Here is a 27960-nt window from a genome sequence, read left to right on the forward strand (position 1 = left end):
TTGGTCATCTAAAGGTTTTTGGCTCCGTTGCAGTAGCTTTCGACAAGGGTCCAAGTAAGAGTAAACTTCAACCAAAAGGCAAAGAATATCGCATGATTGGATATTCAGTAGCGGCTAAGGGCCATCGACTGTATGACCCTGTGTCTCATCAGGGGATTGAGAGGCGAGATGTTCTCTTTGACGAGATCCAAGACGACAAGGATACAGTCACATACGAACTTTCGAAGGCAGAAGTTAGCATGCAGTCAGGCGGCGATACTGATGACATTGACAGCAGCGGTGGAGACAGCAGCCATGGTGCAAGCGTTGACGGGGAGAATCCCAGTAGCAGCGGTACTGATGGGTACGAGAGCGCAACAGAAAAGGTTGAGTCAGATGAGCCAGCTCCTCGCGTTGGACCTGGCAGACCAAGGCTGATTCGGACCGGCAAACCTGGCCGTCCGAGAAAGGAGTACAACATTCTTGGTGCTCTGGTTGCCAGCGACGTAAAGATTCCAGTATCCTACGAGGAGGCGTTGATCAGTATTCATGCATCACATTGGTCCGAAGCGATGCAACGCGAATATGAGGCATTAATGGCAAACGAGACATGGCAGTTGGCAGACTTACCGGCAGGACAACGAGCAGTTGGATGCAAATGGGTATATAGCCTGAAACGCGACAAAGATGGTCAAATCGAACGATTCAAGGCGCGGCTGGTGGCAAAAGGTTGCTCCCAGCAGTACGGCATAAACTATGCGGAAACATTTTCTCCAGTCTGCAGACTGGAAAGCGTGCGATTTATTCTTGCGCTAGCAGCAGAATTGAAATTATATGTCAACCAAATGGATGTATGTACGGCATACCTCAACAGTGACCTGAGCGATACGGTGTACATGAAGCAACCACAAGGGTACATTGATCGAGCTTATCCAGCGAAGGCTATGCTGCTTAAAAAGGCAATATATGGATTGAAGCAGTCAGGAAGGGAATGGAATTCGAAGCTGAATGGCGTCCTGACTAATCTGGGTTTTGTTTCCTGTGACAACGAGCCGTGCCTCTACCAGCAGAGAGGGAAAGGTAACTTATCGTTAATCTTGGTATATGTTGACGATTTACTTATAGCATGTCAGTCCAAAGAGGACATGCTCGGTATCAAATTGGCTATTTCAAATGCGTTCGAATGTATCGACAAAGGTGTTCCAGAGCTGTTTTTAAGCATGGAGGTGCACCGTGAAGGTGAGCTTGGGCCTATCACCATAGGCCACTCGCAATACATCAAGGAACTATTGCAAGCTCACGACATGGACAAATGGAGACCAGTGGCTACTCCATTGGATGCGGGGTTCCAGGTGGATTGTACTAATGAGCAGTGTCAAAAGGTTGATCCTGTCATGTATCAATCCATGATTGGTGAGCTGATGTGGCTGGCACTCACAACCATACCGGACATTTTGCATTCAGTTGCAAAGTTGGCCCAGAGGAACAAAGATCCGCACGCAGAGCATCTGGCTGGTGTGAAGCACGTTCTGAGGTACTTGGCAGCGACGATGAACTTCAAACTACACTACAAAGGGTGTCACCAGCCACTTACTGGATATGTGGATGCGGATTGGGGCGGCGATCGAACTAACCGGAAGTCGTATACGGGCTATGTTTATTTTTTGGCAGGTGGCCCAATTTCTTGGCGATCTGAGAAACAACGCAGCGTGGCACTTAGCAGCACGGAGGCAGAATACATGGCACTGTCGGCTGCTTGTAAGGAGTCCATATTCTTACGTCGTTTAATCATTGAAATTGGCTGTGGAGATGAAGCTACCTCAACTACCTTATATGGCGATAATCTGAGCGCACAAGAGCTGGCTAGGAACCCAGTGCATCACTCAAGGACCAAGCATATTGATATTAGATATCACTTTGTTCGACAGATTGTAGAAGAAGGTCAAGTTAAGTTAAAGTATGCTAGTACAACAGATATGATTGCAGATATCTTGACCAAGAATCTCCCTAAGAGAAAGCATGTCGAATTTACAAAATTGTTAAGTTTAAATTGAGTTAAATGGAATTTGTAAGCATGCACGCATTGAGGAAGGGTGTTGAAGAATGACCATCTCTAGCAATGCACGCATGTATTGACAGACATATGAGTATGTAGACGTATGTATGAGTGAGAGACGTAACGAAGCGACGTTCTCTTATCTCCCTTTTTGTTCTCCCTTTCGTTCGGTCTCTATCTGCGTGCGAGCAGAGCATTTATTAGTCACAAATAAACCTTACATATGAATGGTTGCGTTTTTACTTTTCGGTACAAGAACTTCCCTTGCAACGGCAGCGAAATTCTGTCCAACAAAAATGACCTTGTTAATAAATAAGACAATAATGACTCACGGAAAGGACAGTGAAATCACGAAAGAATCAAATAAGAAAATTAGAGACAATGCCTTACGCATTTTTGTCACTGGCCTAAACGGCGGCATTGCAGAAATCCTATTTTCATTGAACCCCCCAGATTTACCGAATGCCTTGGCAAAGGTACAGGAATTGCAATCAAATAACATTCGGGGCCAATTTGCCTACCAATTCAGTGGCCCCAGAAATTCAGGGAATAATAACTACAATGCATTAAGATTCAACCAACGACAACCAAGGACTAATAGTTCACCATTCGACCAAAAAAGGGATCTTCAGAGGAATAACATGTCATGGGGACAACCCTATTTCTTGGGTAATAGACAACAAAATCAGGCCCCAGAACCAATGGATGTAGACGAATCGATACAAATCAAGAACCGACAGAACAGCAATCAATTCAGGGGAAATAATAATAATAGAAATTATCGGGAGAATACTAACGGTTATTATAGGAGAAATAATAACAATTATAACCAAGCTCAGCATTTTAGGGCAAACGTAGTACCGAATAATCAGTCTAACGAAAATCAGGCGCAGAAACGAAACCCAAACGAAATGTCGGAACAACCGGCTAATAAAGCAATGCGGATAAATAACATTTAGGAGAACCATTTTTTAGATCAGCCCCCGAAGTAGGTCTGCCCTAATTAAAAAGAGTAGATAAAAAAATAAACAGAGAATTAAAAGTTTTGATAGATACGGGAGCAACTTCCTGTTATATAAAAAAGGGAATTTACGAAAATAAAAAAGAATTATCAATTTATAAGAAAGTTGCTACAGTGAATGGGTTTTCAATAATTAAATATTTCCATAATATAACTATTTTCAACACAAAACAAGTGTTTTATGAAATAGATGGAATGGAGGCAGATTTACTAATAGGATTTAACCTATTAAAGAAAATCGGAGCTGTTATTGATACAGGAAAGGGGACTTTAAGTTATGAAGACAATGAGGAGAAACTAATATATGACGAGGTCCTTTCTTTAAACAAATTAACCTTTATAGAAGGAAAAACCATCCTTCCGTTGAAGGAATATATAATAAAAAAATATTTTGAAGAAGAAAAAGAAATGAAAAGTGATTCAGTAAAGGTAGAAGGAAGTTTATATAGCTTGGGATCAAAAAATCCTGAGCACGCCGACGAAGAATTATCCGTCAATAGTTTGGGTTTAAAATATCCTGAACCCGCCGTCGTTGAATTATCCGGCATCCAAAGTTTTAATAGTTTGGGATTAAAATATCCTGAGCACGCCGTCGTTGAATTATCCGACGTTAAAAGTTCGAATAGTTTGGGATTAAAGACTCCTTAACACGCCGTCGTTGAATTATCCGACAATGAACAATTTAAAAGTTTGGGATGCAAAAATCCTGAACGCGCCGTCGTAGAAATATCCGACATTCAAAATTCAAAATTCTGAATTGAAAAAAATGAAATTGTATAACACAATAACCTACAAAGAGGACATCGAAGAAGACCATGCCAATATAAATTTACAGTTACCGTTCAGAACGGATATAAAAGGAGAGATTAACACTGAACATGATAGACCGGTATATGGCAAGCAGTATCCATACGCTTATTCGGTTAACGATTTCGTTAATAACGAAATAAGTAAAATGTTAGATGAAGGTATAATCAGACCTAGTAAAAGCCCATATAATTCACCGGTAATAGTAGTACCATAGAAGGGAGTAAATGAGGACGGAACTCCTAAACATAGATTAGTAATAGACTTTAAGAAACTTAATGAAAACACCATACCGGATAGATACCCTATGCAAGATCCTTCAGTAATCCTTGCCAATTTAGGTAAGGCAAAGTATTTCTCGGCCATTGATTTAGAGTCAGGTTTCTATCAGATTTTAATGACGGAATCAGATATTGAAAAAACATCTTTTTCCATAAATAACGGCAAATATGAATTTCTAAGAATGCCTATGGGATTGACGAACGCTCCCAGAATTTTCCAAAGGGCAATGGACGATATACTTAGAGAACAAGTTGGGAAAACTTGTCACGTCTATATGGACGATATCATAATATTTTCAAAAACTATAGAACAACATTATAAAGATCTAATTCATATAATACAGATATTGCAAAACGCTAACATGAAAATTTCCCTAGAAAAGTCTAAATTCTTTCAATTGGAAACCAAATTTCTGGGATACATTGTTTCCCAAAATATCATTAAAACAGATCCAGACAAAATCTCCACAATACAAAACTATCCAATTCCTAAAAATATCAGAGAGCTACGTAGCTTCTTAGGACTAACAGGGTATTACAGAAAATTTGTCCGAAATTATGCTACAATTGCCAAACCATTAACAAAATATCTGAGTGGAGTAAATGGGAAAGTTTCACGAAGGGCATCCAAGAAAACATTAATACAGCTGGATGAACCAGCAATGGGAGCATTTAATAATTTAAAGGACAGCTTAATATCACATATTGAATTAGTACAACCAGATTACAATAAAAAATTCACATTAACCTCAGATGCATCGGACATAGCAATAGGTGCAGTTTTGTCGCAAGATGGGAATCCCATAACATTTATTTCTAAAACTTTAAGTAAAACCGAGCAATTATATGCTACTAATAAAAAGGAATTATTAGCTATTGTATGGGCATTAAAAAATTTGCGAAATTATTTATACGGAGTGAGTGGAATTGATATACATACAGATCACCAACCTTTGTCCTTTGCAATGTCGCAAAAAAATCCAAATGTTTAAATGAAACGTTTGTATTACTTCATAGAAAGTTTCACACCAAAAATCATTTATAAGCCAGGCTCAACTAACGTAGTAGCGGACGCTTTATCTCGCTTTATCTTATTAAAATAAATCATATGACAGATAGTGATGTCGACCAGACAGAATCAGAATCAGACATAAATACTCAGCATTCAGCAGAGAGTAGTTTTGAAAACGTCATTCAAGAGACTAGCAAGCCTCTAAACCATTTTAAACAGCAGCTACTATTAGCGCAAGGGAGATTCACAGTTCATGAGTTAGTAAGAGTTTATGAAAATACCCGACATATTATTGAATTTGATACGGTAGACAATCTGCTAATCATTTTAAAAGAATTTATTCAGCCTCACTTAACCACAGGAATACACTGCACTTTAGAAGATTTATACCTTATCCAAAATAAGCTAAAGGAAAACATCATAAATAAATTTCTCTTTACGAGAAAGTTCCTCCAAGATGTAGTAAATTCAGAAGATAAAGCTATAATTATAGAAGAAACACATTGCAGAGCGCATAGAGGACTAGACGAAAATTACAAACAAATAACTAAGCTGTATTATTGGCCAAACCTGCACAAAAAATTTAAAGAATATATAAAAAATTGTGAGATCTGTAACAAAAACAAATATCACAGAAATTCCAATTGGGGAAGCTCCCATTCCAGCAAAAGAAGGAGATCAATTACACTTAGACATATACTATGCCCAAAACCTAACATTCATAACTTGTATAGATTCTTATTCCAAATACTTGGTGGTCAAGGAAATTCAAAGTAAGTTAAACATTGAAAATAAGGTAATGGAAATTTTGCAACACTTTCCGTTAGCAACATCTTTAATGAGTGACAACGAACCAAGCTTTACTTCAGCACAATTATTATGCTGATCCCAGACACAGCACCTCAAATGGTCAGGTAGAAAGGGTACATTCCACACTAACAGAAATAGCGCGGTGCATCAAGGATGAACTAAATCTAACAGATTATTCAGAAATAATAATAAGGGCGGCACTGAAATATAATCTGACGATACATTCAACGACCAATCAAATGCCATATGACATATTGTATAACAAAATAGAACACAAGCATAATCCAATATTACTTAAGGAAGCTCAGACCAAAATGCTTAAGCTACATAACAAAGATAGAAGAGAAAAAGATTATAAAATAGGAGAAGTAGTTTATGAAAAGAAATTCGGGGAAAGAAATAAACTTCAATCCCGATACAAAAAGCAGGTAGTTAAGGAAAATCGACCGAATAAAATTATAATCAACAATAGAAACAGAATTATACATAAAGATAACATCAAATATTAAATATTTTTTACTTTTTGAAAAAACAAAATAAAGTAAATGAATTAACTGAAAATAATAATAAACAATTTGTAATAAATTCCAAATTTTTCAAAGAAATTGAATTGCTATCAAATTCATTAAAAAATGTCATCTTCAATGAAGAAACGATACTGAGAAAGCATCGTTTAAAATTTTAAAAAGCATGAAAAACATCCTGTTGAACTGTCTGATCTGCTGGACATTGCAACGGTTAAAATAATACGAACTGCTGACTTAATAATCATTTACATAAAATATCCTCAAATTAGTTATAAGTGAAAAAGTTTGTGAATGTAAGGAGAAATACTATTTAATGAATAATTTTAGAAGTGAAACTTTTAACAATTACGCACAAATAAATTTAAAGAAGACCTGTTTCACCAATTTACTTAATGGCTTTAAAGCCAACTGCACTAAAAAAAGGGAAAAAAACAAAGAAATAGACATCATTCAGGATGGTGCCATATAAGTTTCAGGCAAAAATATCGTAGACAATACTACTTTGTTAGGATCGTATCTCCTTATATTCAACAACACAATTGTAATAAATAATATAACCCACATAAATGATAAGGGTAAAATTCTAAGATATATATCGCATCATAGATATAGCGATTTTGAATTAGTTGATTATATACAATCGAATGATAAGCAATTTTCTTTTGATAATGTTAATATTTTAAATCCCCTTATAACATTAGGTAATACGGCCTTACCATTAACAACATTATTCTTAATCATTTTGATATTGATAATGTTATTTTACTTCGGCTATAAATTAACCAAATTTGTACTTATTAAATCAATAAGAATACCGTCAGAAGAAATAGTGGAAAGCAACATTCAAATACTGTCAGAAGAAATTAGAGCTCTATCAGAACTTCAAAATGTATCGGGACGAAACATTTAAGAATGGGGGGAGTTAACGTACCCAATTCTATTGAGCTCTTATACGAGTTGTGAACAATCTTTGGCTTTCCAAAACGAAAACAATTTCAATCTTGGGCCTCCGCCTAATTGATTTCTAAGATGTACAATCTCAAGGGCTCCCGCCGCAATCCCAATCTTTGACACTCGCCTAAATGGAAAACCAATGTTTGCCCACACCCGGCTTCTCATAAACAATCTCACTCCCGGCTTTCTGCAGATCCTGCACTTTAGGCATTTTACAGTTCTCTCTTTGGATGACGAAATCCAATACTCGGGATGGCGAAATCAATTGAAATGTTTATAGAAAAACTATTCCCGAAAGGGATCAACGATGCAAAGATCAGAAAGTTCAAGTCAGTCTTGATCCAGAAGCGACACCGCAAAGTCGAGCTAAAAATTAAGATCGCGCAAACCCTTTGTCCGGAATCCTTTGTGACCCTCTACTTAAATCTATATCAGTGAAGTTAGAAGTAAAATAAAAACTTTTTAAAAACACAATCCGCTACCGCAGTTATTTAATTTGCATGCTTGCAAATTCCATTTAACTCAATTTAAACTTAATTTTGTAAATTCGACATGCTTTCTCTTAGGGAGATTCTTGGTCAAGATATCTGCAATCATATTTGTTGACTAGCATACTTTAACTTAACTTGACCTTTTTCTACAATCTGTCGTACAAAGTGATATCTAATATCAATATGCTTGGTGCTTGAGTGATGCACTGGGTTCCTAGCCAGCTCTTGTGCGCTCAGATTATCGCCATATAAGGTAGTTGAGGTAGCTTCATCTCCACAGCCAATTTCAATGATTAAGCGACGTAAGAATATGGACTCCTTACACGCAGCCGACAGTGCCATGTATTCTGCCTCCGTGCTGCTAAGTGCCACGCTGCGTTGTTTCTCAGATCGCCAAGAAATTGGGCCACCTGCCAAAAAATAAACATAGCCCGTATACGACTTCCGGTTAGTTCGATCGCCGCCCCAATCCGCATCCACATATCCAGTAAGTGGCTGGTGACACCCTTTGTAGTGTAGTTTGAAGTTCATCGTCGCTGCCAAGTACCTCAGAGCGTGCTTCACACCAGCCAGATGCTCTGCGTGCGGATCTTTGTTCCTCTGGGCCAACTTTGCAACTGAATGCAAAATGTCCGGTATGGTTGTGAGTGCCAGCCACATCAGCTCACCAATCATGGATTGATACATGACAGGATCAACCTTTTGACACTGCTCATTAGTACAATCCACCTGAAACCCCGCATCCAACGGAGTAGCCACTGGTCTACATTTGTCCATGTCGTGAGCTTGCAATAGTTCCTTGATGTATTGCGAGTGGCCTATGGTGATAGGCCCAAGCTCACCTTCACGGTGCACTTCCATGCTTAAAAACAGCTCTGGAACACCTTTGTCGATACATTCGAACGCATTTGAAATAGCCGATTTGATACCGAGCATGTCCTCTTTGGACTGACATGCTATAAGTAAATCGTCAACATATACCAAGATTAACGATAAGTTACCTTTCCCTCTCTGCTGGTAGAGACACGGCTCGTTGTCACAGGAAACAAAACCCAGATTAGTCAGGACGCCATTCAGCTTCGAATTCCATTCCCTTCCTGACTGCTTCAATCCATATATTGCCTTTTTAAGCAGCATAGCCTTCGCTGGATAAGCTCGATCAATGTACCCCTGTGGTTGCTTCATGTACACCGTATCGCCCAGGTCACTGTTGAGGTATGCCGTACATACATCCATTTGGTTGACATATAATTTCAATTCTGCTGCTAGCGCAAAAATAAATCGCACGCTCTCCAGTCTGCAGACTGGAGAAAATGTTTCAGCATAGTTTATGCCGTACTGCTGGTCGCAACCTTTTGCCACCAGCCGCGCCTTGAAACGTTCGATTTGACCATCTTTGTCGCGTTTCAGGCTATATACCCATTTGCATCCAACTGCTCGTTGTCCTGCCGGTAAGTCTGCCAACTGCCATGTCTCGTTTGCCATTAATGCCTCATATTCGCGTTGCATCGCTTCGGACCAATGTGCTGCATGAATACTGATCAACGCCTCCTCGTAGGATACTGGAATCTTTACGTCGCTGGCAACCAGAGCACCAAGAATGTTGTACTCCTTTCTCGGACGGCCAGGTTTGCCGGTCCGAATCAGCCTTGGTCTGCCAGGTCCAACGCGAGGAGCTGACTCATCTGACTCAACCTTTTCTGTTGCGCTCTCGTACCCATCAGTACCGCTGCTACTGGGATTCTCCCCGTCAACGCTTGCACCATGGCTGCTGTCTCTGCCGCTGCTGTCAATGTCATCAGTATCGCCGCCTGACTGAATGCTAACTTCTGCCTTCGGAAGTTCGAATGTGACTGTATCCTTGTCGTCTTGGATCTCGTCAAAGAGAACATCTCGCCTCTCAATCCCCTGATGAGACACAGGGTCATACAGTCGATAGCCTTTAGCCGCTACTGAATATCCAATCATGCGATATTCTTTGCCTTTTGGTTAAAGTTTACTCTTCCTTGGACCCTTGTCCAAAGCTACTGCAACGGAGCCAAAAACCTTTAGATGACCAACAAAAGGTTTCTTACCAGTCCACGCTTCCATAGGCGTCATACTGGTCAGCGCCTTGGTCGGTGATCGATTCCGTACATACACAGCTGCGTTGACTGCCTCAGCCCACAAGGATTCGCCTAATCCTGACTGGACCAGCATACATCTTGACATTTCCACCAGAGTGCGGTTTGCCCTCTCAGCAACGCCGTTTTGCTGTGGAGTGTACGCCACTGTCAGCTGCCTCTCAATCCCATTAGTTTTCAGAAATTCATCAAACGATTTGTTGACAAATTCACCGCCATTGTCGCTCCGGATACATTTGAGACTTTTTCCCGTTTGCCGTTCAACCAGGGTTTTGAACTCGACGGACTTCTGGAAGACTTCATCCTTTGTCCGCAGGAAATACACAAATATACGCCTTGATTTGTCATCGATGAAGGTTAGAAAATACTTTGATCCAGCAAGCGACTGTGTGCCAAAGGGCCCGCACACATCTGCATGAACTAGTTCCAATATATCTTGAGCTCTACTGGTGGTTGCAACAGGAAATGGTTGCGCATGAATCTTGCTGACCATACATGTTTTGCAATTCATATTCGCCGGGAAAACCATATTTTCAATGCCGCGCACCATTCCTTTGCTGATCAAATCTTTCATACTACTGATGTTCAAGTGGCCGTACCGTTTATGCCACAGGGCACCATCAGCCTTAACCGCCGCAAAACAGTTGTTTTGTTTTCCTCGAAACATATACAAGTTTCCAACTCTGTTCGCCTTTACAATGCATTCGCCATTTTGGATAACTCGTGCATATTCTTATCCAAAAGTGACGAAACATTTATTCTGTACAGCGCTGCCCACCGAGAAATAATTTCCATTCATTTCGGGCACATAGAGAACATTCTTTAACAGCAGCGTGCATATCTCTGTCTTCAGCTCTACTTCCCCTTTTCTCGAACTTTGTGAATAACTGTTTCTCACAACACATGTGGCTTGTGGCACCACTATCCAAACACCACATACTCTTTTTCAAATTATCTGCGTCCAACGCATTTAATAGACTGCACTGCTTGTTCTCCACTCTTGCTGCCCTTTTCACATTTGCGCTCTCCTTCTTACACTGAGCCTTCATATGCCCGCGCTCACCACACTTGAAACATATCATTGTATTGTTTCTCTTCTTTAGCGCTCTGTGCGCGGCCGGCTTATGTACTGCGGTATATGCCTTTGCGTATTCCTTTTGATCTTCTGTGTTTCCCTTTCGTTCGCCTTCTTCCTTCAGTTTTACGCATAGAACATCGAAAGTCGGCAGACTGTCGCGCGTCTCTATGGCGACAACGAAATTTTCGAATTGTTCTGGAAGGCTTGACAACAAAACAATTGAGCGCAGTTTATCATTTAGCTCGATTCCTACTGACCCAAGGCCATCAAGAATATCCACGAACTCATTAATGTAGCTTGAAATGCTTTGCCTTTGGTCCATGCGCTTGCTTAGCAATTTCTTGTACAGTTGAACCTTTCGTACAGGTCCACTTGGTTGATGAACACTCTTTAATTTGTTCCATGCTTCGGACGACTTACTGCAATTTTTAATGTATCCCAACTGTGAAGTTTTCACACTCAATGTGATCATGGCCAGCGCCTTTTCATCCTTGGCCTGCCAATTTACACCTTCGGGAACATTCGTTGGTAGCAGGTCACCAGATGCCACACTCCACAATTCAGCGTGCACCAACACAGACCGCATTTGAATACACCAGGAGTCATAATTTCCCTCCTCTAATTTGTCTATTTGATACATACCGCTCATTGCTGATTATCGTTTAGTCTCTGAGTCACACCGATGTTAATAGTTCGTAACTAAAACAATCACTTTACTTTTAATTTACAAAATCCGAACCTGGGCCCATAACCTGTTGGACAGAATTTCGCTGCCGTTGCAAGGGAAGTTCTTGTACCGAAAAGTAAAAACGCAACCATTCATATGTAAGGTTTATTTGTGACTAATAAATGCTCTGCTCGCAGGCAGATAGAGACCGAACGAAAGGGAGAACAAAAAGGGAGATAAGAGAACGTCGCTTCGTTACGTCTCTCACTCATACATACGTCTACATACTCATATGTCTGTCAATACATGCGTGCATTGCTAGAGATGGTCATTCTTCAACACAATGCACCCTCTAAAATTCTTAATTAATTGCTATTTTCGATTAAAACATTCTCAGAGCTGTGCCACATTTCAGACCCCTACTACGAGTATAAGTAATATTATTTTATTTATTATTATTTCATTATTATTCAAATTATTTTATATTTTTATATATTATTATTACATTCTTATCAACATTGTTTTATTTTTTAGATTATTTTTCAAATATTATTTACATTGTTTTTTATTCAATATATTTAATAAATTGTTACTCCAATATTATCAACATTATTTTATATATTATTATTCGATTATTATTTAAATTTTTTTATATTTTATAAATTATTATTCAAATAATATTAACATTATCTTATTTTTTAAACATTATTATTTTTATTGTTATTATTCTATTCTTATCAACATTATTTTATATTTTTAGTTATTTTATATATTTTTATTCCATTCTTATCAACATTATTTTTTTTTTTTTAATATTTTATAAATTATTATTCCAATATTGTCAACACTATTTTATATATAATTATTCGATTATTACTAATATTTTTATATATTTTATATACTTTATAAATAATTATTTAAATATTATTAGCATTATTTTATATTTTGAAGATGATTATTTTTATTATTATTATTCCATTCTTACTAACATTTTTTTATATTTTTAGATATTTTATATATTTTTATTCCATTCTTATCGAGATTATTTTATATGTAGTATATTTCATACATTTTTATTCCAGTACATTGTTTTATGTATGTTAATATTTTATATATAATATTTTATATATTTTATTTTACATATTATTTTTATTTTTTTGTTATTTACATTATTTTACATTTTTATATATTTCATAAATTATTATTCGATTACCATCAACATTATTTAATATACTTATTCCACTAAATCAGTCAATATGGCTTTTTTGACGGCATTTGTATCTCAATCAAATAGTTTTTTCCATCATCCACTTCTGGGCGCATAAGAAAAAGTAAATAGCCCTCTGAATATTTTTCTGTATTCCTTTTTGGGCAAACAATTTCGGATTTGCCTGGAATTCTTCTGAGGGAAAATTTTTGAGCAGCCGATTGAAAAAAAAAAATATATAGAAATCCGTTGAATTCCCAAGATTTTGATTGTATCAGCGGGAGAGAGAAAAGCAGATGAAAATAAAACAAAAGTTTCCGAAAATGGTGGTTTGGAGGCACAAGTCAAGTATTTGGCACACTCAAGCCGCGTAACCGGGCTAATGAAGCTATTAGGGAAGGGCCCTGCTATTGACCATCGGGAATCGGGGACTCGGGCCCGGGAAATGTCCGTTTTCCGCACCAGGCTTCAGCAGAGCAAACATTTTTTACTTGCCAGCCATTAATATTTTTCAACTTATTGCATAAATTAATGCAAAATTTTGTCAAAATATAACCCAGCTCCAGCTCCAGCTCCAACTCTCAAGGGCGCAGCTGCACATGTGTGTTGTTAGGGGCGTGGCTCAGAGAGAGAGAGAGAGAGAGAGAGAGAGAGAGAGAGAGAGAGAGAGGGAGAGTTTTAAAAGCGATTTAAGGCGCCTTTGCACATGAATTTGAAATGAAATTGCATATTGGGCCGCGGGCACAAACTGCTTAAAAACTCGTACATACTGTATGTAGATTCCGTCGAAAGCTTATCCATCCGGGGCATATGGCGGGGATCCCTTGCAACAGGGTGCTAATTCACACATTTACGCGGTGTGTGGGGGCGGGGAGGGGCTGTTGGGGGAAAGGTAGCAGCTGCCACAGCTCTCTGATGCGGCCAGGCGTGGTTAAACTTCTTGGCAGTGGGGCGTGGTGGAGTGCGGGGCCCTGGAAGCTGCATTAAACTAGATTTTTGGCGGACAAAGTTTAAAGGTCACTCCGGGCATCTACACAGCTGATTGTAGGCCTGATTCGCGTCGGGTTTCGGGCTCAAATATTTAAATTATCATCCACTGCTCCTGGGCTGGGGCGGGAGCCAGGCGTGGGCTGTGGCTGGGGCGGTAGGTGGGGCTGGGGTGGAAGGTGGTGGCTGGGGCTGGCTGGTAATTGAGTTTTTAGTAGCTGATAGCGGTCCCTCACCAACTCTTTGCGCCACTTAATGCGAAAGAGACGCATATATGCCAGCAGGCAACACGCACACACGCACACACCCCGAAAATCACGTTTGAAATGCAACTTAAAGTTCCATGCCACAGACAGCCGCAGGTGGAGTGCGGGGCGCGGGGTTGAGGGGGAGGCAGCGCGTGAGTCAACGACAACCAAATCAAATTTGCACCAAAAACTAAACGTAAATTTGGAGCGCTGCTGGCGACCACACGCACACCCCCCAACCCCCACCACCACCACCTTAAATGTATGCATGTAGAGATACACAAATTCGCACGTCGCTTATTTGGTAATTTGCCTGCGTGTGCGTGGGGGTGTGTGTGTGTGTGCATTTCCTGCTGCAAACTTCATAAACTTGTACACACACACACCTGATGCCACACCCAGAGGCAGAGGCATGGAGATAGCGCCTTAATTGAGTTATCCCCACATTTTTCGGCAGCAAACTTTAAGCCCAAGTTCGGTCAAGTTCCTTTCTGTGGCACAATAAATTCGCATAATAAATGGGCCACCGTTTAGCCGTGTCAACAGCAGACGGCAGCACAGCTTGCATCAGAGTCTTGGCCAAAAGAAAAACCTCAAAATGACGGCACCGGAAGTGGAACCTGAACCTGCTCCGGCTTCGGCTCCGGCTTCGGCTCCGGCTTCGGCTAAAATGTTAAACAGCAGGCTAATGTCAAAAAAGATGCACAAAAGTGGGGCCAAAGCGTGCCACGGGTTGGGGCAAGGCAAGGCAAGGCACTGCTGCTGTTGACGTTGTCATCTGCCGAGCGAATGGCGAATGGCGGAAATTATGCAATATAGTAAAAGCAAAGCAGCTTTGCTGAAACTGAAACTTAACTGCAGGCACTGGATTATGGTCCTCCGGAGAGTGCAGGGGAGCCCCCTCGATTGAAGGCACCTATCTTGTTGTCCTCTCACGAATGGAGGCCACAAATCTTCATAACTGTCCACACATTTTGGGCATCGTTAAACCTGAGGAGAGGGCACAAAAACCTACTCCTCTGGGTATTTGTCAACACAGTTTTTCTCTTTCTCTCAATCTTATCTGAGGCGCACGCGTTTTACGGGCACTGGCAGGACCCAGGACCAGTTTGCTAACAGATTCACATGAAAAATGGCCGCACATATATATGGTTTTCGCCATTGGCTACAAAGCTGCTGACTGTGGCCAAGCAGGCCGGCCCTAGCATGGCTTGGTTGGCAGTCTTTGGCTCCTCCCTGCCCAGAGATGAGACCTGCTCTGAGTGGATGGCTCCGGCCATCGTTGGTGAATTTAAAATGCAATAAATAATAGACTTAGCTCGGCTCGGGCTTGGCCAGCAACTAGATTATGACTGGGCTTAATGAACATGAGTAATGCACTGCTGGAAGTGGCTGACTCGCTCTCATCAGTCGATGGGCCTAGCAATTACGCCCAGCTGATAAAACTGGAGGGGAAAATGGTGCCAGTCATGGCTCAAAAGGACACGGATATCCCCCAACATGTGTGGTCCATGACTGGACATAAGGCACTCACACAGAGACATCAGCAGAAGAGGGTCCCTACTAATCAGACCAGGGGCCAGAGCCCGGGAATAAATTGAAAAATTTGCTGTTGTGCGAAATCAAAGTGTTTTGCCGGAAGATTCCTTTTCTGTCACGGCCCGGGACGAAGAAGTGGTCAAGCGTCCATGTGGAAGTCGCAGGCGTGCATGCATAAAGGACACGCTTGTTAGTAACCAAATTTGGCAGACTCCACTGTCTCCTTGGGTTGAGAATGTTCTGGGCTCCCATCCAGGGTATCTGTTGGTAATAGTAAAGCCTTTAGCTGTCCCACTTAAAGCCATAAATACGAGTATATGTGCGATAATGGCCGGCAATGGCATAAGAGATTAAGCGTGCCTCCGAATGGCAGTGGATACCACAACGGAGGCAGCAGCTGTGGTCGAGTCTTGTCCAGTGAAGTCCCTGCTCATTGTTTTCAATTTTACTTAATTTAATGCGATTTATGAATGCTTTAAAGGCCCGTTGCTGCGTAATTAATGAAAAATGCTGATATGGTGGCAGCCAGGAGCCGGGCCCCAGGCATCCAAGACGAATGCAAATGCAAATGCGATGCGTGTGGAGCACGCGCCATTTGATAAATTACGGCAATTATGGTGCATGCCGCGTAATGCGTTGCTGAAAAGTTTCCCCTGCGCAAAGGGGGGAAAATCACGTATACGCCACGTTGGCGAAGTTTCTCCTAATTAATGTCAAAGAGTTCAAAGATATTAAAAGGCTGCCGTCCTGACGGTGTCCTAATCCCGCACACGCCACGGGGCCTGGCCTCATAACTTGCCCCCTCCCCGCTGGAGCCGGAACGTGTCCGGCCAGCTATCGGAATCAGAGCAGCGATGACACAAAGCTTCGATGGGCAACACGTGCAGGAGCTAAACAATGCGATGCCGAAGCATTTATTGTTGGGAAACTATAAAGGCATCGGTGTCAGTGGCAGAGACACCGACAGCGCCTCCACCACCGCTTCCATCTCCACCTCCATCCTTCATAATCGAAAGACGAAACAATGATGCTCGTAGGGGGGAAGCTGAAAAGTTTCATAGCCAAATGAAGACTGGCACCGAGAGATGGGCACGGGATGGGAATGGAATGCCGAAAATTATACGTACATATATGCGACCCCTGCGGCGTGCACAAAATCTTTGCCAAACCGTCGGGGATATACGATATATATGGCCAAGGAATTGAGTGGCGGCGGAAAATAAAATGCACATTAGCCAGAGCCCGGAGGCCAGAGGCGAACATGGCCAAGAGGAAGGAAATCGTTACGTCGATCGCCCAAGGAAAGTCAGGAAAGAAAAGCGAAAATCGAAATAAATAAATAAAATCAAATGTTCTGTGCACAACGAAAGTTGCGCCAGGACTCGGCCCGGGAGCCCCTCAAACAACATCTTATGGGCGTCTGGAGGTTACATATACTTTTGTTAGCCGCACTCGGGGACCGCACCGCGAAATTGCGAACAAAAAAGGGAAGCACGGATGGCCCGAAACACAGATTCAGATTCAACAGATTGCCTGGACACGGGACTGGACATTGGACTGGGCCTGGACACTCTCCTGGACTCTGGCGTAGACTCGGGCGTGGACTTTGGACTGGCCACTCTCCTGGACTCCGGCCTCGACACTCTCCTGGACTCTGACTTGTGCAATTTAAAGTCGACGGCGACCTTGATTAAGCGCTTGCTGTCGTAATGCAATTTGCTTTAATTTCCTTGGAGCAAACGAAGACTGATTGGCCTGCTCTCTCTCTGTGTGCGTATGCGTGTGTTGCGTGTGTGTGTGTGTCTTTCGAACAGTAAATCCAATAAAGAATCAATGGCTAACAAGCCAAGAAACAAACCGAAATAAGTTTTGTTTGCCTTGGTGGAAAATCTTAATTTTCCCCGCCCCCCTTGGCAAACTCTGCGCAACTTTTTAGAGGCACCCCCCGTCCTCCCCTTGGGTGCGTGAGTGGGTCATTTGCTGGCCGCTTGTCCACATGGTTTTAACTTCTTGTCGATCCCTCTAGCCTTGTAACCAATTTCGCCACTTGGCAAATAAATAAATCCCAGATTTGAGGCGGACCCCCTCGTTGCCCGGTGGGGGACACAGGCATCCAGGCCCAAACAGGTGTGTTTTTTTGAGTATTAAAATGAAATTGGATATCAATCAGGCCATCGTTAGGAGAAATGCCAATACATATGATAATTATTTGCACAAAAATATGCTTCTGCAGTCCTGGCCCACAAAGTGTCCGGCAGCCCTTTCTCTGTGGCTGTCTCTGTCTCTATCTCTGTGGCTGTCTCTGTCTCTATCTCTGTCTCTGTCTCTGTCTCTATCTCTGTGTCCTGTGTCTGTGTAAATGTCTGAGTGATTTGTTTAAACAAACGTCCTGTAGTTGGCTTCCTGTTCTGCTGCTGTCAGGCCCAATCGTTAACCAAACGAAACATGGACCCGTACCGCACTTCTTCCAGTGTTTGGCCCCACTCTGGGGCTCCCTCTCTCTCTCCCTCCCTCTCTGTGTGTGTCGTCGTCCACTTGTCATGTCACTCGGCATCATTGTCAGTCCGACCCAGCCACATCCCCCCCCCCCCCCCAGGGGGCGGTGGGGGGCAGGGAAAAGCTACTTTTCAGTGCATTTCATTTACATTTGAATGTCAGCCGATAACCTTTTCTGGTCCCCTTCGTAATACATTACATATCTCCAAAATATTTAACGCACAATTTATGATAATTTTGTCCAAAAGAGAGGAAAAACCCCAGAAATACTACCTAAAACGGGGGCCAAGACACAGTCGGGTCCCCCCGCCATAACTGGCCAAGCAAGGAGCATATTTTGATGGCCATATATTTTGCACATTGATCGGCAATCGTTTAGCCATCGGAACACGCGTACGTGTGCGAGTGTCCTTGGGCGGGTACGTGATGTGGCAAAGTTTTTCGGGTTCAGTGGCGGTGGCATGTGGGTAGAGGCCTGTGGGCTGTGGGCGTGCCAACATTTTGACAGGCAGGACTTTAAGTTGTCAGAGCACTGACTCTTTAGCCATTCTCTGACAGCCTGGCTGCTGGCTGCTGGCTGTTGGCTGCTGGCTTTTGGTTTATTGTGCTTATTAACATATTGTTTGTTATTTTCCCTCGTGTCGCGCTATTGACAATTCATTTGTGTTATCACGCGCACACATACGGCCAAGGGCTTAGCGGCCAAAACTGACAGAATTGTTGGCGAAAGTATTTGCACAGATTTCGGATGCTGATAGCAAGTGACAGCCAGTAAGCCACAACAACGGATGGGAGGTTCTATAGGAGATGGATAGCCCAAAACTGGGGAAACTATCAATATGCACGAATATTGGGCTGGGCTGCCTAGAGTGTGGGGGGTTTTGGGGACCAAGAAAAGCCTATAGATTATAAAGAAGAAGCATTACCGCTCCGTGAGGCTTTGCTGTTCTTGGGCTTGAGCTTCTGGGGAGATTTGTAATCACCTAGGAGAGTCCCCACTTTGTGCTGTAAGTAATCGTAGAACCAGCAGCTGCTCAAACACCCCCCACACCCCCCCGCACCCACACACAGCCTTATGCATTTATGGGCATAGCATATCCCCCTTTCTTGAGCGCAAATTGCCAGGCACTTAGCCCACCCCCCTTCCCCGCCCCCTGTCTGTTGCACTCATGTGGCGGCTCGTTATTATTAGCATAATTACAGGCGCATTAGCGTGGCGGGCTTCAGGTGCCCAAAACTGTGCCACATGCCGTGGCAGGGCTGCCCTGGCAGGCTCCCTTAAAGACGCCTTTAAAGCCTGGCCTCGGCCTTATGCCCCAGACTGTTCATTAACATGGCATTAATTGGTTTTTCATTCCACTTTTCCTTTGCAGATTTCGCGTCACGACTAGCCGCATTAACCGGCCACCCGGCCACCCCTCAGCAGGACCTTTTCCGCCCCCTTTCCCCAAGGGAGAGCCAAACAATTTTTAGATAAGGCCAAGGTCCGAACAGAGACTCCAAAGGGGGAGCACCGGCACCGGCACAGGCGAAGGATCAGCAGAAGAGGACGAGAGGTACAATGTGTCCACCGCGCATTCCCCTGCTGCTTTGGCTCTCGGCCTGGACCTGCCTGGGCCCGGCCACAGCCCATCCGAATACGCAGAAGCACCACCAGCACATGGTCACCTACTCGAGCAGCTCGACCACATCCTCCAGCCAAAGGAGCGGCGGCCCGCTGCAGCCCGCCTTTGTGTACGACACGGCCATGGCCCAGCAGCAGGAGGAGGAGGGGCAAGTGGCGACATCCAGTGGCCGGCCAGAGACAGCGGCCGGGCCATCAAAGAAAATCATCGGTTCCAGGTGAGTACACAGCATTCCTGCAGACAATGGACCCAGGGGGGGGGGGGGGCCTCACTTGTACTTGTTGGCCATTGTTGTTTGGGGCGGGGGAGGAGGCGGCAAATCTTTTGTTTGCACAGCTTTTTTCCATTTTTGCCACTAATTGAAATATAATTTTCTTTTCCTCCATTTCCGGCTGAGGCCGAGGCGCGGTCGGGCACAAAATACTGAGGATTTTTAATTAATTTCCTGCTGGAGAGGCGCGCCACAAAACGTTGCATACTTGGGGGACAGAAAGCGAGAGCGCTGGCACAGCTAATTGAGTGCTTATTAACATTAAATCATTGCTAATCAATGGAGTTTTTGGGCGCAGAAAGCAGGTGCCCTGTGCCCCTTGTCCCTGGCTGGCCCCCCGAGAAGTCCCCCTTGAGTGACACCCTGTGCCGGCTGTGGTCCGATCCAGTCCGATAATCCTCGCGCTCCTCCTTGAGCGAGTTTTATTCCCTTTCGGCTGAGCCCAATAGATAGGGAGAGGGATCCCCTCCAAAAACACATTTCTGCACTTGGTTTTCGCGTGAAGTGATTTCCTGGCATAGCCCTGACGGTTGGGAGGACCTCTGCCCAGCTGGCAGATGACTAAGCAGGCTCCGACACACGTCCTTAAATGTTAATGATGTGGCCATTAGCCTCGACAAAAACCTCCAGGAGATGCAGATGCAGATGCACCCATGAGGGCTGCTGGTGACTTTCGGCAGGGGAATGCATTAAAGTGGCATGACTTGCATCCACAGCGGGCCAAAGGACATTCTCCAAAAAGGGCTCCAAGCCGTGGAAGCCACAACCAATGTTATGCTCCTCTTTCCATACGAATAGTAGCAGAAATGGAGTAGAAATGGAGTGGAAATCACTTGCCATTAATCAGCATTAAACGTCACTAACACATGTCTCCTCTCTCGCCCTCCTCTCCCCCTTAGAGTGTCCTCCTCCGTTTCGGTGTTCACCGACGCCCTGGGCTACAAGGTGCCCAAGCCACAGCCCTCGCTGCAGGTGGCCAGCCCCATAGACCTGCTTAATCCGGACCGCTACGAGTTCTACACGTTCGACGAGCACGGCGAGCTGGTGAAGCGCCTGATGACCATGCAGGAGATCCAGAGCATTGTGGCCAACGGCGACGGGGAGGGCCCGTACATCATACACACGGCCCCGCCGCTGAGCGAGCCCAGTCCGGAGATGAACGTCCAGGACATTGTGGACAGCGTGCAGAGTGTGCTGAACAAGGAGGTGGCCTCCGGCTCCGGCAAGAACAGCTCCGGCGAGCTGCTGCTGCCCCTGCTGGACACCCCCGACGTGTCCTCCTCGTGGTCGCTCATCCTGCCGGCCATTTTCGGGAACACCGGCGGCGATATTTTCCTGCAGCATAGGCCGCAGCAGATTGTGATGACGCCCGAGTCGGAGCTGCTGGAGGCCTCCACCCAGGCCACCAAGAAGCCGAAGCCCGCCAAGCGGAAGGGGGGGGCAACAAGCGCAAGCCCAGCCCCACCACAAGCACCACAGAGGTGACGCCGCAGGTGGTGCAGGAGGAGCTGGACCCCATGGAGTCCGTGTACACGGGCATGCAGCAGTACCAGCACGCGGCCGCCAACATGCCGGTCTTTGATCTGCTGCACATGCAGCCCATCTACGAGAAGCTGCCCAGCAGCACGGCCAGGCCGGAGACGACCACCCGGCGGGGGTTCTACAACAACCAGGAGATCATCCACACGCCCACCTCCTCGAGCAGCGGCCCCCCAACCACCGAGAAGATCGCGGCCAAGAAACCAGCGAACGTCCAGAGGAAGCCATCGCAGCCGCATCGCGTGAAGAAGCCCCCAGCAGAGGCTGGCAGCAGCTCCACCACCCAGCCAGGCGGCAGCAAGCAAAAGGTGAAGAAGAAGACAACCACGACGACAACGACGACAACAGCGGCACCTGAAACCACAACCCAGGCAGCGGTTTCGGAGCCAGAAGTGAGCGCAGCCACAACCTCCGACCGTGCGCCGGCCTCGACCACGCCCAAGAAGAAGAAGCGCAAGCCCACACGTGCTCCGGGCACGGGAACCACCGGGAGCACCACATGGAGCCCCACCGGGAGCAAGCCAACGAAACCCAAGCGCAAGCCCACGACAAAGCCAAAGCCAGGGCCCATACAGGCGGGGGAGACAACTGCACCACTGCCGGTGGTAACCCAGAAGCCGACAAGGCCCCAGCGTCCGAAGAAGAAGACCAAGCCGACGACCACCACGACGACAACGACGACGACAACAACCACTCCAGTGCCGGAAACAACAACAACGACAGCCGTTGAGGCAGAAGTCACGCCTTCAGATCCAACACCGACACAGCCCCCAGCAGAGAGCACCACCAGCAGCACCACCACCACCACCACTTCCACCCAAGAGCCAGAGACGTCCACAACAACGACAACCAGGTCGCCCCTGGTGCACAGCCAGGAGCCGCATGGAAAGCCCGTGAGCACCACCAAGAGGCCACCGAATCTGCACCACAATCGTATTCACAGCAAGCCCGTGCACACCACTCCGGCCCCATCGACGGAGGCGGCCCAGACCACCACCACCACCACCCGCCAGCCGCCTGTGTATCCCGTGCCCAGCTACGAGCCAGTTGCAGTCCAGAATCTGTCCGCTCTGTTCGATGCTTCGCCCCTGAAGAAGACGCCCCTGCCGTCGTTGGCGCAGCTGCAGCAGCAACTGCAGCAGAGCTCGCCCTCGCCGGCGCCACAATTGTCGCCCGATCAGATACTCTCGATGGATCAGATTGTGCAGTCGCTGACGCAGGACCTGTCCGCCGCCGACAAGACGGAGGGGGATCTGGACGGAGCGGGCAGAGTGCCGGCTCTGGTGCCAGTGAAATACGACAGTGTCGAGTCCCAAGAGCAGATGCAGACCCTGGCCAACAAGAAGAAGGTGCCAGTGACCAGCAGCACAACAAGCACGATCACAACCACGACTCCTAGCACCACTACCACTGTGGGCACCACCACAAGAGTACCACCGCCTATCGCCCACTATGGAGGCAGCACCATGCTCTCGGAGGAGGAGGAGGAGTCAACAGAGTCCACAACGGGAGGCGGGGAGAGCACCGCCGGCAGCCTGGAGGAGGCTCCTGTGGTGCTGATCACAGCCCGGCCGCAGTACTTCACCGTGACCCCGCAGCCAGTGCTCCTGAAGACGGAGAAGGCCAGCGAGGAGGAGCCGGAGACCACAGAGCTGCCGGGGGAGACGCAGTTCCTGGTGACCACGCCCATGGCGGGCCTGGACGAGATCGAAGCGACCACCGACAAGCCCGCGACCGAGTCCGATCACGTGGTGAAGTTTGAGCCGCTGTTTGCAGACGTGCCGGAGGCGATTGTCACCGAGCTCAGCGAGCCCAGCTCCACGAACGGCTATAGCCAGCAGGTGGAGGAGGAGCAGGAGCAGGAACAGGAGGGGACCACCACAGAGCAGGCGCTGCGCCTGCCCGTGTCGGAGAGCAGCACTGCCGCCGAGAGCGATGCGGACAGCACCGAGGTGACGCCCATGATAGCCGACCTGGTGCAGCAGCTCAATCTGGAGATGCTGAAGCCCACGGACCAAGTATCGATGGCCAACTTCCAGACGCAGGCCGCCACGGTGGCCTCCACCCTGGTGGACGGCAGCCACACCCTCGTCTCGGACGGGATCTTGAGCTCCAACGAGACCAAGGACGAGCTGGACTTCCTCATGTCCGATGTCATACAGCAGATAACCCAAGGGGCTCCGTACAAGCCGCCGGCCAAGCTCCAGCCCGAGGAGGACTCCCACCGCTTGACCAACTATGCCCAGCTGAACGCATCGTTCCTGCTGAAGCCAAAGCCAGAGGCAGAGGCACCACAGATCTCCGGCCTGCTAAACAAAGTGGAGCCGGAGGCGTCAACCGTCAAACAGGAAGCCACTTACCCGAACGACGCCTTTCCAGCAGGCACCGTCCACGTGGAGACGAGCACGCACCGGATCCCCATCCTGTCGCTGCCCCAAATTTATGCACAGCAGCAGCAGGACGAGGACGATGAGCAGCAGCTGTTTGCCAACGAGCGACTGGAGCTGCAGAGCAGCCCGCAAGCGAAGCCAACTCGAGAGCCGGCCAAGCTGGAAACCATTGCCACAGCCATACCAGAGACTACAGAGGTTGCCTCCGAAGCCACCACCGAGGAGTCGAGCCGTGAGACCACCGCCAGCGAGGAGTCAACGACCAACACGGCCGAGAGCCACACGGAGCACAGCGAAAGTGAAGAGCAAATGCCCGAGATGTTGAGAAATGGTTACAACGACGAAAATCAGATGGAGACCAGCTCCATCGCCAGCTTCGTCGCCAGCACCATCGCCAGCTTCGTCGCCAGCACCATCGCCAGCTCTGGCGTCACGGAAATACCCGAAGATACGTCCGTGGTATCATCTGAATCGGACATGTCGCTCAGTTCCGAGCAGGTCACGGAAAAAATCGAATTGAGCACGGTTAAATCCCAGCAGCTGGACGACGAGTCAATGGAGGAAATATCTGATGAGCTGACAGCCACCATTTCAGAGGATGAGGAGGAGCAGCAGCAGGGGGCTGAGCCAGCGACAGAGGCGGTGACAAGTGCACAGAAATTGCAGCTGGACGACGAGGATCCATATGTGAAGCTGGGCGAGACGACGGCCAGTGTTGTGAGGCCTTTGCCGCAGCAGGACAAGAGCTCCATCGAAGGAGCCGCAGCAGCAGAGCCGGAGGAAGACACCTACAGGGTGACGCTGCCGTTGGCCAGCTACGGCAATGCGCCGCCTGCCGAGCAGCCAGACGAGGAGGATGAGGAGGACCAAGCAGGCTACCAGACCTCAACCAAAGCACCCACAACCACCAGCACCACGAGGCATTTGAACACCTTGAAGCCCGTTTCCTACTACGTCCAGCCCTCGCTGCTGGCGGGCTACAATCAACTGGACGCCCAGCCGCCCAAGGGTCTGCCCTACAATGCCCACCCAGGGGAGGGAGGGCCAACCCAGGCCCAGTCCCAGTCCCAGTCGCAGCAGCGACCGATGCAGAAGCCCGCCTCCCTGACCAACCTGATGGCGAGCTCGAGCCAGGCGACCAGGCCGCCCGTCAAGCTGGAGCCGAGTCCGGAATCCTCGCAGGGCCTGGAGGCGTCCACGGCTCACATGGACGAGGACCTGCGCTCCTTCGCGAGGCTCTGCAACGAGCTGGCCTTCAGCTACTGGAAGGCCATCACCTCGGAGAAGATTAGCTCGGCCAGGAGCCTGGTCATCTCCCCCTTCGCCCTCACCTCCATGCTGTCGATGGTGTTCCTGGGGGCGCGCGGCAGCACCTCTGGAGAAATGAACGAGATCCTCAAGCTGGACGACATGGTGACCTTCAATCCGCATCTGGGGTTCAAGAACATCACCGGCTCGGTGGAGCAGGCGACGGACAGCGACATAGCCACGGCGGCCTTTGTGCGGGAGATCTTCAGCGATCGCGCCAACGGCAAGATCCTGCCCTTCTTCAAGGAGAAGACCCAGCAGCTGTACGCCGGCCACGTGGAGGAGGTCAACTTCCACGTCGTCAACGACATCGTGCGGCGGCGCACCAACCTGCTCGTGAAGCGCCACACGATGGGCAAGGTTCTGGAGTACCTGCGCACGAACAGCGTGTGGGTCAACGGCCCGCTGGCCACCATTTCGGCGAATCTCTTCCAGACGGAATGCTCCCACGGATCGACGACCGAGCGGGACGGCGAGATGTTCTTCCAGGTGCATCTCACAGTGCGGCAGCGCCGCCTGGTGCCCATCCCGGCGGTGCTCTATCGGTCCGGCTTCACCGCCGGCTACGAGCCCAGGCTGGACGCCACCATAGTGGCGTTCGGACGCATCCAGGACACACTGAGCACCATCTACGTGATGCCCGGATATCAGAGCTCCATATCGCCCATGGACAACCTGGACAGGCTGGAGCGCAGCCTGGTGGACATGGCCTTCGGGGACGGCCAGGCCTGGAGCAGGCTGCTCACCTCGCTGATGGATCGCCCCGGCATGGAGGTGCAGCTGCCGCGCTTCTCGCACCGCTCCTTTGTGAACGGCTCGCTGGGCCTGCGGAAGATGGGCCTGAAGGGTCTGTTCAAGTCGGACTTTGCCGACCTGCGCGGCCTGACCGGGGCCGGCAACAAGGACATCTTCCTGTCCGACATGATCCAGATCAACACGTTCAGCACCTGCGGCGAGGAGAAGATCTCCGAGCACCACCACGTCGAGATGTACCCGGCTCCGCCGCTGCGCAAGCGCAACAAGGATGTGGGCGCCACCGAGGACGATGCCGACGACTCCTCGGAGGCTGTCGTCGACTTTGGCTCGCTCGTGCAGGAGTCGGCACTGGGACGCGGCTTCTACGACGATCTGCTCGACCCCAAGTATCTGGAGCTGCCGCTGCCGCTGCGTCCGCGCCAGGCGCGTGTCCCGGACGCGCCCCTGCTCCGCTTCGACAAACCCTTCCTCTACTTTGTTCGACACAACCCGACGGGCATGATCCTCTTCATGGGACGCTTCAACCCGCGCCTGCTGCCATGAGTGCACGCGCCCTAAACTAAGCCAAAATAGCGACTATCGAGCTATCGAACTATCGAAACAGTTTCGGGAGAGTGCGTTAGTGAATTTATATATTTTACTCGCCTACCGAGCGCCTACTGGAATGCCAACAATTAGGCTAACTTAATCATTAATGCCCCCCGCCCCCTTTACCCTTCCACCCCCTTGCTGTGCCTTAATCCCGCGTCGTCAGAGGCTAGAGTTCGTCTGACCCGATACGTGATTGATGTGCAGCAAACGATTGCGTTTGCCATTACCCCGATTAATCAGATTTCCTCAGATTTTAAATGCTTTTAAATATTCAAAATATACGTATACACTTTTTTCATGCCGCTCGATGGGCAAATACGCAAACGCAATCACGGAATGCGTCAATATTTTGACAACTGAACAAATGTAATTTAGTAAAACAAACCGTACAGCACCACTGCGTAAACTAAATGTTATGTATGCTACTATCTAAGCCTAAACGAACAAATTTAAATAAATAAATATATTACGAACAATTCTCGTCATTCTAGAGGCCTTGGCCAACGCCTTGATAGCCTATAAAAGGGCCACTGAATGCCAAGGATAAGTTTAATTTCCTAACTATTTTCCAATTAGAGACCGCAGCACCTCAAAAGGGAATTATTATTTAACAAGAATATTTACAAGCCAGGCTTATGATGAAATCAGTCTGTTACTGGATGTTGCTCGTGCTGGATTTCCCGGTACGTGTTTTGAGCGGCTGCGTGGATGTTTGAGGCCAAAGGAGATGGAGGTAGCCCTGGTGCTTGCCTCTTGTTGGACTTTTGTACAGATGTTGCTGGGGTGCGGGGCACGGGGCACGGCTGGGGAGGGGCTGCGCTGCTCTCTTGCCTGTTACCGGGCTTTTGTTCTGTCGAGTTTTATGCGGTTTTTGCTGTTCACACGGGCACGTACCAACACATGTAAATATGCATGCATGTGGCTGCAGGGAAAAAATCTCGGAAACAAGCAGCATACTTTTAGGCGGGCCCAACAATTGCCAGCCAGCCAGCCATGAAGAATGGAAAGGGTAGAAGGGCAGAAGGATAGAAGGATAGAAGAACACCCATCAAAACGAACCTACAACTAACGACGGCGGTGTCAATGTTTTCCAAATAGACCAAACCCAAGCCCAGCTCCTGCCCGTCTCCTGCCCAGCTCCTGCCCGTCTCCTGCCCAGCTCCTACCCAGCTCCTGCCCAGCTCCTGCCCAGCTCCT

The 27960-nt window shown here is 47.1% G+C and overlaps 1 pseudogene; it reads left to right on the top strand.

Moving 5' to 3' along the window:
- LOC117193582 overlaps nt 1-27229 on the top strand; it is a 37631-nt pseudogene extending 10402 nt beyond the window's left edge.
- Nucleotides 27230-27960: the final 731 nt, after the last annotated feature.

This window comes from Drosophila miranda (assembly GCF_003369915.1).
Source record: "Drosophila miranda strain MSH22 chromosome Y unlocalized genomic scaffold, D.miranda_PacBio2.1 Contig_Y2_pilon, whole genome shotgun sequence".
Classification (NCBI taxonomy): Eukaryota; Metazoa; Arthropoda; class Insecta; order Diptera; family Drosophilidae; genus Drosophila; species Drosophila miranda.